This window comes from Rhinolophus sinicus, linkage group LG11 (assembly GCF_036562045.2).
Source record: "Rhinolophus sinicus isolate RSC01 linkage group LG11, ASM3656204v1, whole genome shotgun sequence".
NCBI classification, from domain to species: Eukaryota; Metazoa; Chordata; class Mammalia; order Chiroptera; family Rhinolophidae; genus Rhinolophus; species Rhinolophus sinicus.
The window spans coordinates 59,089,807-59,105,246 of NC_133760.1; the positions used below are offsets into that span (position 1 = coordinate 59,089,807).

General features: G+C 48.7%; 1 protein-coding gene across 2 annotated transcripts in view; it reads left to right on the forward strand.

Annotated features, from left to right (window-relative positions):
- Positions 1-304: 304 nt before the first annotated feature.
- DENND2A (DENN domain containing 2A) overlaps positions 305-15,440 on the forward strand; it is an 80,033-nt gene continuing 64,897 nt past the window's right edge. The window contains exon 1 of one of the 2 annotated variants that reach the window (XM_074315269.1): positions 305-563. The gene's annotated coding sequence lies outside the window, so the exon portion shown is untranslated. The remainder of the gene's footprint in view (positions 564-15,440) is intronic. The other variant, XM_074315270.1, reaches the window with a different exon arrangement.

The following is a 15,440-nucleotide window of genomic DNA, read 5'->3' on the forward strand; positions in this document are numbered from 1 at the left end:
GGGAGTGTCGCCCCCACCTCCGGTCTCAGCCCGGGGCCGAGCGCATCGCGCGAATAAGTCCCGGGCCTGGTGGAGACGGAGAATGCCACGCGGTGGTCTCCAGCAAAGAAAGGGTTAAGCCACCCATTTCCCCACCCCCCAAAAGAAGGCGAGGGGAAGAGTCCGGCAGAAGGTCCTGTTTACTGGAGCTGCTCGAGTCCGCGCGGCCCTGGGAGAGGCGTTGCCGTGGCAACGGGCCGGGCGCCCGCCAGCTGCAGATGAGCTCACTGGAGCGGCGGGCGGGGAGCGGCGGGTGGGGGTCGGCGGGCGCGCGGCCGGCGCTGAGCCGCGGTGCCGCCGCGGGGAGGACCTGGCCTGCCCTGCACTCGCCCACAGCGCCAGCCGGGCGGCGGGGACGCGGGCGCAGCGCGCGCGGCTCGCCGGGCGCCGGGAGAGGCCCGGCAGACACCAGCACGGAGGGCTGCCGGCCATGGCGCCCGCGGCCCCCTCCGCTTGCAGCCCCCGCCCTCCCGGGCGCCCCCAAGCTGCGCCTTGGAGCCCGCGGAGCCGCTGCCCGCCTGGAGGTAAGGGCCGGGCTGGGGGACGGAGAAGGGGGTGCGTGGGGGAACCGTGGGAGGGACGCGCGGGGGGACCACGGACCGTGGAGGGGACGCGCTGGGCAACCGAGACCGTGGAGAGGACGCGCCGGGGGGGAAGGGAGGAGACAAGCCGGAGCTGGGAAGTGGCTCTTTGCAGACCGCAGACTGGGTTTCCCGTGTGCGGACGTGGGGACCGCGGCGCTTCAGCCCGACCTGCGGGACGTGAGCAAAGTCGTGCGCCGCGCTCGGTCCCAGGGGGCGTGAGTGTGTGTGCGCCTGACTGTGGTCAGAATTTGCAGTCTCGGGAAAGCTGGAAGGTAAAGACGATAGAGCGCACTTCTTTCTTCCCCCTTTCTCCTAAGAATGGAGTCTGGAGCCTAGGGGGAGTCTCCTAACACAGGATGTCATGATATTTAAGAGGGCCACGGAGAACTGGATTCAAACCCCCGAGGACAGCCACGGCTTCTGAGGGGAATCCTGGCCTTGGGACTGTGGGAAGTTGGACTGTCCCCCGCCCCAGGAGTACAGAGTGGGACAAGCCAAGTGCAGTGACTCCACTGTAACCAGCTGATAGTGGGGAGGGGAGCTGGTGGACTCTAGCTGGTGTTGAGATGTACCTAAGAGCTGTGACTTGGCTAATGGTCCAAATTACACGGGAAATAGTGGTCCCGGGTGATGGGGTTATAATAGACATTCTACAGTAATTTTGTTACTAAACTCTTATGCCCTCCCTGGTTACTACATAAGAGGAAACAACAAAATCCTTTCTGCTTGCATTATCGAATATTAAACACACCAGAGGAGTGGATTAGAAAATCTTTAGGGTGGCTGCCTAGGATGGAGCAGAATTCTTCCAGAAGTCAAGGGCAAACAGGGACTGTTTTGAGGAAGGGTAGTGGAGCAGCTGGCCTCCCGTCCTTTTGTTCCAGAAGATTTGAACTGTGTCTGTGTCATGTATTTATTGACTTACAGTTCCATGTGCTAGGCTTTAGGAACAGTGATGAATAAGATAGCACTCTTCCTTCCAGGAACTCACCATCCTGGTTAGATAGTCAAACAAAACATTAAAACCAGTCCTGGTCTGGCCTGACGGTGAGTGCTCCACGCTAGGGGAACCCAGAGCAGGGCCAACCAGCTCCGGAGAGGCCCACAGAGTAGGTAACTGCTGGGGCCAAGTGCTGAAAACCTCACCACCAAGAAAACAAAGTAGGGACGGTTGTTTTAGGCTGAGGGAACAGCATGTGCAAAGTCACCCAGAGGGAGGGAGGGGGACGAGTAAGTGTGGGAGAATCCATGGTTGAACTGCGCTCGGAGAGGCAAGGAGACTCTCACTGAAGCAGGAGTAGAGGGATAGGATCCTCTTGGTGTCTTAGGAAGCTCTCGTCTGGAGCAGGAGGAGAGTGTGGCCTGGTAGTACCCAGGCTGGAATTACTGGGCACAGGATGACAGCAGTGATGAGGTGGGATGGGAAGATCCCAGAGATAAAGAGGTAGAACCTAGTGACAGGCTTGGGCACAGAGTGAGACAACTTAGGCTAAAACTAAGTGCGAAGAAACTCAGGAGAAAGCAAAGCAACAGGAGTGGAGATTTTGAATGGCCTGAATTTAGCAGATTACAACACTTGGACAGTGAATTTGGCTCTAAATTTTCTGGCAGCTTAGAGACAAACAAAACTACACTGGATTGCATAGTTTGGGATTTTGGACAACAGAAAGCATACAGATTCATCTTCGAAACAAAACTTTTCCTGGAATTGAACTCAACTGAGACTTTGTCATATAGATCTTTGCGTAAAAACTGAAGAGTGACATAGAAAAAAAAAATGCTCATTGTCTGCGTTACCAAAGATGGGGAGATAAAATTCCACATGGCTGTCTTCCTATACCGTCTTCCTGTTGTGACCTGGGAACATATTGCGTTTCTGAGAGGGACTGAATGTTAGCTCAGGCTTCTGAGCAGGCATGGCGCTGGGGGCCTGAGAATCCTATATGGAGGAGCCTCTCAAATGTAGAAAGAGGTGATTCCTCCTTTGAGGAATACAGAGAACAAAGCACCCAGGCTGCCCAACCCTGAAGGGTGAAGCAGGCACATGGTAGTGTGGCCCACAGGTTGGTGGGCCAAGACTCCGGTCTGGAGAAGGGGCCAGGTAGGGCAGAGCATGCTGGGAAAGAGGGCATCCGGAAACCCTGACTAAAGGGAAACAGAGAGAGTGGGAACAGCATTCGAGGATTCCGGTCCCACAGGCGAGTCCGCTTCCCCAGTGGTCTAGGTCTTCCTGCCCTCAGACCTGACAGTAAGCCTGCTTCTAGCGGGTGGGGAAAGGGGGTGGGACTCAAGGACCCAGAGATGCACTCAGAGGCCAGGGAGGGTGGGAACCCTGTTTGCTGCAACACAAAGAATGTTGCAGACAAACAAGGAGAGCTGAGAGGGTCTGCAGACTCAGGCAGTGTCCCAGCCAGGCCCTTCCCTTTGGGTTCTGCAGAAGGGACAGAACCTGCAGCATCTACATCAGTGCATTCCTAATGTGCCCTGAAAGTCTAAACCATTTCTTGCCAACTCTAGATGTCTTCAATTAACATTGAGTAGCTGGGAGATTCTACTGTCCCCCCATCACATTTCTTAACATGTTTAACTTGGGGTGCACATTAGAATGCACATGTAAGTGCCCAGAAACAACTGTTGCCAAGGCGCCACCCAGCCCAATGCAGTCGCCATCTCTGAGAATGAGACCTGCGCATCAGTATTTTTTAAAGGTCCCACGTGATTTTAAGGTATAGCCAAGGTTGAGAGCGGCTGCTTTAACAATCACCAAGAGGACTCATTAGAGCAGGGGATAAAAACTTGAGGTTCCAAAAGCAAGGACCCCAAAGAATTTAAAATTAGACGCCTGTTACTCATAATGAAATCAACTGGCTAATCAGCCTTCAGTATCAAGATCTAAACCATCTTGAACAGGTAGAGGTGAGGAGGCTGGTAACAAACACATTTTATGTGAAGGGGTGTGTGTAGCATTTTTTGAACAGAAACTCTAAAAGCATAATTACAAGGCTTCTGCAGTTACATCTGTCTGGTCTAATACTACTGTGTTTCCCCAAAAATAAGACCTAGCCGGACAATCAGGTCTAATGCACTTTTTGGAGCAAAAATTAATATAAGACGAAGTCTTATATAATATAAGACCAGTGTAATATAATATAATAAAGTATAATACTGGGTCTTATATTAATTTTTGCTCCAAAAGGCGCATTAGACCTGATTGTCCAGCTAGGTCTTATTTTCAGGGAAACATGGTATTGTATGTAGTGCTGCACGTTAACCCAAACTGAAAAGTTTGCACCTTTTTCTTTTCACCTGAAACCTTTCTTGAGTGCTGAGCCTTGGACCCATGGGTTCTTTCTACTTCCCTTCTGATATTCAAGTGTATTTGTTCTCTGACCTATGCCTTCTAAGTTGGAAAGAAGCTAGGAGAATTTCTTTGCAATTTCACATGCATCAAGTCTCAAACGAAAGGAATGAATCTCTAAGGGTTGAATGTCAGCAACTCTGACAAAATAATAGGGAAGCTATGTTGAAGTTCAATGGCTTTCCCAACAACCCTCAAACACACCTTGCAGGCAGTCACTTCTTTTCTTATGGGCAAAGTTAACCCATCCTCCCCACCCCCACCCCCCATCTCTTGAACCCCAGCTCCTTTTTTTGCTTCCTGAAGGCCCATGGAATATCTCACAGGTCCTCACAAGTGACCACAGCTGATCCCTGCTTGTACCTTATGTCCCTCATAGTCTGCTGTGTCCAGGCATGGACCCTTCTTCCTTCACCAGAACCAGAAGGCCTCCAGAGGTACCCCAGGGCCCCTTTGAATCTCCCTCATGGCTACCTAACAGAGGGTTGATAGGAATATCCGCCCCTTTAATTACAGTGCCTGGAACTGAGGCAAGTGATTCACTCCGTTCTCTACACTTGATGTCCAAAAGAGCAATATGTCAGGAAGCCAAAGTCACACCATCTTTTTTACCCTTGTGTTAAAATCATTGTCTGATTTGGGCGATAATTTGGCCCCACCATCAGTTTGCCTAGAAGTTAGGCCCTTTACCAGGGGGAGCCCAGAATTGCTTTGTCTTTGGCTTCCCGTTGACACTTTGTCCTGGGCCAGCAGTAGGCTGAAAGAGTGGTAAGCCCGAGACCCCCTTTTTTAACTGGCTGAACTACTGAAAACCGCGTTACCAGTCTTTCCCCGGGCCTCAGTGAAGGACGGGGGTGTCACTCTCGCAGCAAGCTTCAGAAACAGGTTAGCTTCCCTCGGTGGTGGGGAACCCGGAGCTTCCATGCTCCCCTTCAGAAGGAAATGAGAGCAGATGGAGCCGGAGAGTGGGGTCAGGATGGGAAGCTGTGACCTTGCCCTTGGCGTCCTTCCTTTGTGCCCAGGTCTCTGTGGGCTTCGTGTCTTATCAGGAGGACTTGTCACTTCAAGCAGAATATCAAATGCATTTTGTTGTTTTATTTCCTTAAAAGGTACACTTAGGATTTTTACAATTACTTCTGTATACATACTTCTATATATACAAATATATTTATATGTAAACTATGAAAGTTATGTCTGTTGTATACATACAAAGAATAAAATGAGAGTTTACCTCATACTTTCTCCCTTCTCAGAGGTAAATCCTCCTAGGCATTTTTTTTCTTTGCATGTATTATATTGTGTTGCTTTATTTTTCACACAAATGGAAGCAATGCTATGATAATTGAACAGTATTTTGTGAGAGTAATTCCCTGCGGTGCCTACATAGTCCTCTCCTTAACAGCTGCCTAGTGTTCCTTTGTATCGATTGATTTCATTTGGTTAACAAATTATCTCCTCCTGAGCAATTGGTTGTTTCTTATTTTAGCCACCACAAATACTTACCTGCACTCCTTCCGTTATTTCTGTAAGATAAATTCCTAGAAGTGGAATTGCTGGATTGAAATAGATTTCAAAGCCGACCGCACCTTGTGGCCACCCTGGTGATGGGTGGGATTTGGGTAAGTCCATCCGTCCTCCCTGCTGGCCCAGGTGCTTTGACGTAGGCAGACGTGATTCGTTCCATCCCATTGCCTCCCCGCTCTCCGGCTTTCCTTAGTCCCTTGGAGGAGAACCTGAGCCCGAGGAAGGAAGCAGGGTCAGGTGGGTGCCCGGTACTGCGTGTGAACTTCTTGTTCCCACTACATGAGTCAGAGGAGATGGGTATTACTGTCCCTGCCACCACAGCTCGCCATGGAAAAAATAATAACTGCTTGCCTTTTCCTGGTAAATTGGAACCATTAAACAGGATGCTTCTATAATTTTATCTGTGCTTCTCACGTCCCTGGGAAATACAGGCCCAACCTCCCCAGACGACCAGGCACAGCCATTTGTATGGGATCATGCAGCAAATTAGGATGAAAACTGACCTTCCATGGTCAGCCGGGAACTGAGGGGAGAAAACATAGAGCTCGGATCTGGTCACTGGACGGGAGTGACAGGCAGCCTGAGACGTAGAACTTGCATCCCCTGCAGCTGGAGGGGGACCAGCTCCTCAGCCACAGACCTGGTCAGGGTGGTGGCAGGAAAGGCCCAGGACCTTCCCACAGCAGCTGGCTGGTGCGCAGGCTTCTGCAGGCCGTGTCTCCAGCTCTCTGGGGCTGAGAGCGATTCTCGACTTTGAACGCTCAGCTGTTGGTAAGCTTGGTTCAGATTTGGAATGAAGTGTGTGGTCCTCCAACCCCAAGTATGGCTCCCTGGCATCTTGTGGTGACTGACATCCTTTACATCTGGCCCGTGTCATCGTCTGTTTGTGACAGTCACCAGACATCCACAAGCTCCCAGGACATCAAAAAGGGGCCAGTGCCCTCTGTTTACCCTCCAGCTGCACTGATGCCTCTCACAGGGTGGGAAAATGTCAGGCTGCTTGGTCCTCCCAACACAACGGGGCTTGGCGAGTATAGCACTGTGGGGACAGGCCCGAGAGAGCTCTTCTCCCAGGCTCTCCTCTCACCTGAACACAGGACAGCCACGCTCCCTGGCCTGGGACAGAGGAAGGAGATGGGGAAAGGGTCAGAGGGGCTGCTGCCAGGCACACACACAGCCCTGGGTCCAGGCTGCCAGTTCGCTGGAGGAAAACAGAAGAACAATGCTGCTTTCAGGAAGGGGAGACAGAGCAACTGGAAGAGCCCCTTGAGGCAGGTCAACAGGCTCCTCCCCCGGTCCCTGAAATCTGGCTTCCATCCCTAACCTCCACCCTTAACCACCTGCCGAGCCCTCCCAGGTTACTAATGCTGCCTCCCCTGGCCAGTTGCCGTTCTCACCGTCCTCGAGCTCCCTAAGGTATGGGGCATGCCTGACGCAGATCAAGGGTGATGTAGAACGGGCACTGACACATCTGTGCCACTCGTCAAAATGCTGAAATGCTTCTGTGCAGGTTGGTAAATAATTGCTGCCCTGAGCCCTAGAGTGGCCCACATTCCTGGGACAGCCCCCTCCCCAGACCTCCCAGCCAGATCCAGCCATGAAAGGATTAACAATAAGGCCATGCTGACAGGCGGGTGTCCCGAGCCCCACCTTTGTTAAGCATTTTGAATATTGCCTCCTCATCTAAGACACCATATTGTTTTGGTTGTCCTAATTGTCTTTGGGGGAAAAAAAGAGAGAGCTCTTCACTGCTTCCCTTTCTTCTTCTCATTCAACAAGTATTTATGCCACACCCATAGCAGACCAGGATCCGGGTTAGACACTAAAGAGAAACACAAAGAAGCCCTATGCCTGTGTGCGGCCGTCAGACCTCACCGGCCAGTTGGAAGGTGCAGACAAAGAAACGTAAAGAGAAATGGAGGCAAGAGCTGAGTAACAAGGGCAATGTAAGAATAACCCCATGTCTCAGCTCTTGACTCTTCTTTTCTTCACCTTCTCTTTCAGAGAACTCATTCATGCGCTCAGATTCTCTGGCCCCCTCCCAAATTGACATTTCCCGGGGGGTTCTTTCACCAGACCCTGAGATCTTTACCTCTGGCTGCCCACTCTCCATGTCTCCTCTTTAACCTCACCGTGTCGGAAAGACCTAAGGTCTAAGCCTATCTTCATTATGTGTCCTCTTGATTTCCCAAGGGTAGCAAACCTTAGCTCCTTTCTTGCAGAACATCCGCAAGCCTAGTCCAACCCTTTCCATCTTCTCCTCATGGTTCCCCACCCGTCACATGTTTCAGCTCCCCAATCCCCCAGTCAGTCTGTCCTGGGCAGGAACACCCCTCCTTTTCTTCATGCTCTTGCCTCTCCTTGCACGCTTTCTCCTTCCCAAGGTAGCTTTTGAGGGCAATCCTAACCCTAACCCTAACCCTAACCCTACTTTGAAGCAGTCTACGACTTTCCTGGTCCACGAATTCCTCCAGTTTCCTTTGTTTCATAACATTTACCACTCCTGTGGTTCAGTTTAGTCCTGAAACCAATCTCACACGGTGACTTTTGTTAAACGTGTGTCAGTTTGTCTTGAGTATTTGCAATCTTTTATTGCCATTTGGTTGATTGGTATTTTGTCGATGTACGCAACACCCAAACCTGTAGCTAATTTTTGTAAGAGTTTATTTGAGGACAGCTGCTGGGAAGCAAGATCTCAAATGCTTCCGCAAAATGACGGTTTTGCAACTTTTATGCATTTGAAATTAAGGAGAGAGGTTGTAAGGAAGATTACATAAATGCAGGTGGGAGAAAGCAAGGCAGAGATTGGATTACAGGATAGTTAACGAGATTATGTGCTCCCTGGAGGGTGGTTATCTCAAAAGTGAATTAACTAGAAGCATGAAAACAATGGGCAGGGCTTGCCTAAGGCAAAGATAAACATTTTACTGAAGAAGTTACAGGCCTGGGGTGTGACTCCCCATCATGACCTGCCAGTTAGGGATTTATGATCAGATCACCCTGTGAGGTTAGTCTCCACAGAACCCCTATTTCATCCACAGTTTGTATCTTTTATCCTTAACTCTAGGGCAGGGACCCCATATTCGTGTATGACAACGGCACCTCGGCAGAGTGCTGCATTCAGCTCGTTGCTTATCTTATTAATTCCAAATCCATCTGTGGTGGCTTAGATTAGCTGACTCAAATCCTAAGGGAAAGACCATTTTTTGTATCTCCCAACCTAGCTAAGTTAAAAAACAAACATTTCCAGGCATCTCACAACTTCTGAGCACAGAATGCCAGGCCAGTATAGTAAACAAACAGAAACAGGGCCTCAGGCTGTTAGGAGCCGAAAACAGGAGGGAAGGGAAGTGAGGATGAGCATGCTGCTGCTGGGGGGGGCTCCTCACTGTCACATCTGCCCTCGTGCACCCCGGCTTCCAAGGAAAGGGAAGGGGGTCAGCTCTCCTCCCAATTTCAAAACCACCGTTTACAGATTACGTGGTAACAGCAATTAGGTGTTTGAGAGCGTTTTACAGCATGCAGGCCGGGTAAGCAGCCTTGCAGATGAGGTGAGGAAGTGTTGGTATTATTATTATTATTATTATCATAAGGTTCCATATTATTACTCAACCTAGTATTGTTCAGCAGAGTTAAGTTCACTCGACGTGTGTTGAGTGCTTTTCATAGGACATGTGTGCAGTGCTGAGTGCTTTACTGGTGCAATCGCATTTAATCCCACCGCCCGCTTTCAAAGTAGGTGCTCCGACCGTCAGGAGAGAACTAAGGCTTAGAAAGTCACTTGCCCGAAGTCCGACAGCTCTCACATGGCAGAGCTGGAATTTGAACCTAGATCTGTCTGCTTCCAAAGCCTTTGCTTTTCACCCCCAGGACGTGCAATCTCTCAAGGCCCTTCCCAGAGCTGGGAGCAGGGCGGGAGTGGCCTCAACCCCTTTCTCTGTCTCTCTCTCAGGGAGCCATGGTGCCGGCCCCCGGGAAAGGGGATGGGAGATGACGTCTCTCTCTAAGATTGCTGCCTTTTGTCCAAATGTGCTGGCTGGGAGCCAGGCTGGAAACTCTCTGCTCATGGAAAGAAAGAGAACAGAAGCCAGCAAAAGAGGGTGGGAAAGGGTCTGAGGGGGAGGAAAGGAAGAGGAAAGCAGGAAGGAGAGAGGGAGAGAGGAGGTGGGAAAATGAGGAGCTTGGAGCAGCCCAGCTGGAGCCAGAGACGTCCTGCCAGGAAGCAAGCACCACACTGGGTCTTCCCTCAGGTGCTAGTCTGGGGTGCTCAGAGCATCCAGCCCTGGCAGCCATTGGCCCGGGGTGCCAGTGTTCAGAGGCCCTTCCTCCCCTGCTCCTCTCCTCGATATTACTGTTTCATGAGGTCAGGTTCAAATAAATGAACATCAGAAAAGCCTCCAGAGGGAAAAACAAGTTACAAAATGGCAGTCTCAGGGGCTGGCCCCGGAAGTGGAGGGGATGGCCAGGCAGGTGGTGCCTTTGGAGGTCTGGTACTGGACCTGGATTCATTCAGCATCTCTGGGGCCTTGGGAAAAGAAAAGTTCATCCCTCCAGGCCATGGCCTCTGCATCTATAAAAGGGGCAAAAGTAGGGCTGGTGTGAGGATTCAATGAAATAATCTGCATAGACTCTCGCCTAGAGAATAGTAAATGCTCAATAAATGTTAGTCACTCGTTCATTATTGCAGTTTAATTTGAGGTACCACACATAAATATGTGAAACCTTGAATAAAACATATATAAATAACCATTAAAGCTAACCGTAAAAGAGATAATACAAGGTTATTCACAGTTTGTTAAATAATCAAGTGTAGATAAATGAATAACTGCTATAGAAATTCAGAGGACGGGGGAGAACTTCAGTTTGGGGTGGTCAGGGTAAGTTTTATGGAAAAGTTGGGCGTTAAGCTAGATTCTGAGGTGGGAGCATAATAACAACAAAGGGTCAGGATGGCAACTGTGTAAAAGAGTACGAACTAAAGGGGGGGTGGGGGAGCCCTAATACCCTGAAGCCCAGGACTATTTGCCGATAGGACATTTGTGCTGTTCTCTCGCCCACGATATGCACTTGGACGCAGTATTTCATTTACTAAATCCACTCCAGCTGCAAAAATGTTGATCACCGGGCACCGCCTCATATGGAGAGGCATCCGGATGTGACCTGCCCCTGCTCAGTCTGTGTCCTGGTGGGTTTGTTGGGGGGTCTCGCCTTCTTTGTGGCTCTGTTTAAGTATCATCTCTCCTTGTTTCTTTGGTTTCCAGCCTCTGTTTTGGGTTGTTGTTTTTTTTTGGGGGGGGTGTTGTTTTCTGTCTTATCCTCAGTCTCGAGTTTATTTCCTTTAACCTGCTAAATCTCTTCCTTTCCAATATAGGGCAGAGAAGCTCTGAACACTGTATTAGTTTTTTTAAAAGATAAGAAAAAGCATTCAGTAGGCGCCAGTGGTTAATACTACCTGGCAGCTGTGAAGCAAATGTTTTTGTTTTTTGTTGTTTTTCAAAAATCTCTCAATAGCCTAATAACAAAGAGTATTTCTCTTTAAACAAACAAACAAAACACCCCAGAAATCTCTCTGGGTTTCTGAAGAGGTGGGTTTCTCAGCCAACCGAAAAAAAGGAACCACCTTTATCAAACATAATAACTAGTAGACCCAGGTTCTCCTGGGACAGCATCTCCATAGAAACGTGAGTTACCTGGGGAGGGGAAAGGAGTGTGGGGGGAGGTGAATGAGCTCTAGATGGGGCGACAGGAACCTTGGGTCCTGCTCCTGCCTCTGCCACCGTCCAGCCAAGTGACTGAGGCTAGGTCAGCCACAGAACTCCTGGGCCACAGTTTCATTTCTAGCCCTGACTTCCTCCGGTCATTTTCCTCTGTCCATACTTTGGAGCTTCTCCATGCCGGGGGCCTTTCTAGCTTCATTACGTATCTTTTTTTCCCTCTTTGAATTTCCTCACTAGACTGGGGCCTCTAAGAAGAACTGTCACTTACAGGCTGGGTTCCCAGTGAACAGCTGGGTCACGAGGGGCGGGTTGCTGAGGCCAGGAAGATGTGGAAGGCAGGGTCAGCCAGTGCAGGCGTCATTCCCCACAGGGTCCTGGGAGAAGGGGCTCAGCATTTCCTGAAGGGAAATCACTCCCATAAATAGAGGGATGGGAAAAGGATTCGTCCGTCCATTCCCTCCTGTCAACTCAGCTCTTCCTCTGGTGTCCAGACTCTACAGCCTCTTGTAAATGTGTCAGTGTGTGTGTGAGAGAGATGTGATAGTAAGTGCTTTCTTGTCTATCATAGATTCAAAATAAGAACCAAAGAAGACGTCCATGCCTTTTCTTTCTTTATTTACCCACAGGAACCTCTCCTTGGTCCATTCCAATATAAAGCCAGAGCTTTTTCAGTGGGTTTTATTGGGAGGGAAGAAGAGCTACACCCTCTGATACCACATCCTATTTAACTTCATTCAAGAGTCCAGCAGAGCTTCTTGTAGTAATGCTTGTAATCTGCTCAGATCCTTGGAAACGTTAGGCCTCGTGACATTGGCCTTATTAAAACCTCAGCTGTTTCCCACAGCTCCAACGTCATGAAGATCCTCCTATGGGAGGAAAGGGGACTTCGTCGCTGCTCTTCTGACTCCCATAGTGTAACAGGAACGATCCCATCACACCGAGCCACCTGTGCCAAACCCAGTGGGGCTTCAGTTCCCTCAGTAGCTTGTTCAGCTTCAGCCATGTGGCTGCAGATTTAGGTTAAAACTCATACACAACACTTTCCTTTTTTGCATTGAGAAAGTTGTTTAACATAAATTGAATGTGACACTATGTGTTAGTGGGGATTCTCTTAGTTACTTAAGCAAACAAGGGTATGAAGACATCCTGTGGACCCGGTGGGCAGGAAGGCAGCCTGGCCTCAAGACTGAATTGGATCCAGGGAGTCCAGAGCCATCTTTCCACTGGTGTCACTCTTCTCCCCCACAGCCGAGCTCTCTCTGCTTCCTAGTCCACGGGGTGGAACATGGCTGCCTCACATGGCCACGTTTCCGTGTTCCGGCCGCACAGAGTAATGCTACTCCCCGGGACGGAATCTGATTGGCCTGACTTGAGTCGGGCCTCCTCTAGAGCCAATCAGCGGGAGCTAGGGGTGGGATCATAGTTCAAACATGGCTGCCCGTGTTCCTGTGAACCCGTGGAGGAGGGAAGGGGCGGTTTGCAGAAAAAGGGGCTTCCTGGTGAGGTAGGCAAGTGGGTACCTGCAGTATCTACTGCCTGTGTTATGTTTCTGTAACCATTTTGTGTTCATTTGTCCCAACCACTGTGTTTATAAGAATCTTGGTTCCTCAGATGCACTTGCTAAATACTTTGACGAAGATATTGCTTGTCGTGGAGGTAACAGCGTATTAGAACAAGGGCTTTGGGGCTAAATAACGTTTTTAAAATCTTGTTGATATTATTATCGGCTGTGTGCCTCAGTTTCCTCAACTGTAAAATGAAATTGACTTCCTCTTTTGTACCCAGTGCACAGTGCTAGGTGCTTTGATGGATCCTTGCTCACTGTCTCCTCTCCTCCCCTCCCTCCTTCCCGCCCTCTCCCTTCTTTCCTTTTTTCTCTTTCTTTTTTTGGTAACTTTATTGAGGTATAATTCGTATACCATAAAAATTCATCCATTTGAAGTGTACACGTTAATGGTTTTTAGTATATTCATAGAGTTGTGCAACCTTTACCACAGTCAATTCTAAAACATTTTCATCACACCAAAGAGGAAACCCATACCCCTTAGCCCCCACCCCCAACCTCTACCCCGTCCACTTCAATCCTAGCCAACCCCTAATCTACTTTTTGTCTCTATAGGGTTCCCTACTCTAGATATTTTGTATAAATGGACTCATACAATATGTAGACTTTTGTGACTGGCTTCTATTCACTTAGCATAGTGTTTTCCAGGTTCACCCATGTTGTAGCGTGTATCAGTACTTCATTCTTTTTATGGCTCAATGACATTCCACTGTATGGCTGTATCACATTTTGTTTATCTGGTCATCAGTTGATGGCATTCAGATTGCTTTTACTTAATGGCCATTATGAATAATACTGCTGTGCATGTTAGTGTAGAACATATGTGGACATATGTTTCATTTCTCTTGGGAGATGCATTATTTTATGATCATGTTTGTAAAGTGCTTAATGCAATGCCTGACAGATCACAGGACGTGACAGTGCTAATTTCTTTACACTGACCTTCCTGAAGGTTATGAATGAAAGCTATTTCCTGCTTGCTGCCCTTAGAAGAAAGTCAGGCTCCCCCAAAGAGCCTCATCCCTATGGGTCAGACTCTGAGGTTACTGCCCCTGGGGTCCTGGCAGATTCCTGCATCGGGCTTGTGAAGGGGTTGATCCAGGGTGGTTCAGGTTCAAAGTACTGAGAGAGCAGATAACAAGGTTTGAGAGTCAAAATATACATTTTGGAGTAAAAAGACAAGAATTGGATTCCCTGTTCTGCTACTTAAACACTGTGTTTCTGGGAAAGTCTCTGAACCTTGATCTTCTCACCTTCAAAAAGAGGATAACAATAATTACATATGGAAATTGGCGAGAGGGAGGGGGCTTATGTATGTGATAATGTGTGTTTAACATGGAAATCAGGTGCTGTGCAAGTATATTCTAAGCTTTAGGATTGCCACAGGAAAAGAATCAGACTGTGGAAACTTCATCAAGTCACAGCAGGCTCAGAGGGCAGTTGGAGCCCTTGGGGGCACTGGTCAGGTCCTTGGGTGCGGGGAGAGGGGTGCTGTCAAGCCCTTAGGGATACAGCCCCTTTGTGAAACCAGTTCCTGCCTGCAGCTGGTTTTCTGCTCTGAGAAAGACCCAGGCTATCCTCACTCAGCAGGACTGCAGGCACAGCGGGTCTGCAGTGGGCCTTCCTTGACCGCCTGTGAGCTATTCAGTTATCCCAGTGCCAGTTATTCAAAAGTCCATCTTTGCCCTAGTGATTTAAGATGTCGCCTTTACCATATGCAGATTCCTGTGTGTCCTTGGGTCTATGTCAAGTCTTTTCTGTTCCATGGTCTATTTATCTATTCTTGTGGCAGTACCACACTGTTTTAATTACAGAGGCTGGATAGTATGTTTTCATGTCTGGTAGGACCAGTTGCCCGCACACCCCTCTCCTCCCATTTTTTAATTTTTCAGTGTTTTCCTGGGTATTCTTACATGTTTGGTAATCTGGTTTTAAAGTATTCATTGTCCTCCTGGGAGGTCCTGGTGGTGGGTCGGGGATGGGATGGAGGCTGAGGTTGAGTTGTCTTTTGGACCTGGGTGTGCTTACTTATTTCAGTAAACTGGTTTTGTTAGATTCCGTTTTCTTTTGGATTCATGAGCACTGAAAGCTTCTAGTGGTTGGACAGCAGTCATTTTCCCTGAATCTCCAAAGCACTTTTTAAAAACAGTCTTTAATTGAGGGAGAATGTTAAAACTTGGTAAATTTGGATAAAGGGTATATAAGAGTTTTCTGTACTATTCTTGCGATTGTTCTGCAAGCTTGTAATTATTTCAAAATAGAACATATTTAAGGTCTTTATGCTTCTGGACCTTTCAGAAAGTCTGCCCAAGTGGTGTCCACAGATTCTGCCTTGGTTCACATGCTGATCAACTGCTCCAACGAAATCCAGCAAATCAGTTAGATGTCATCTCCTTACAGAATCGGTGCTGTTGTTTGTTCAATGGTTTGTGCTTCATTGCCTTGCGGTGGGGCAGAGGCGTAATGGCCACCAAAACGAGAAAGTATCTTCAGGCCGAAAAAATGATGCGGGGCAACTCCATAGAATATAACAGAATTTATTATAGCATAATTTCCTTACAGGGATGTAGGGTTGGAGCTGAGACGACCCAGCAATTCTGCAGATTATTTTCTGCTAACAGTCCTGTTACTGTACTTTTCAAATACAGTATAAT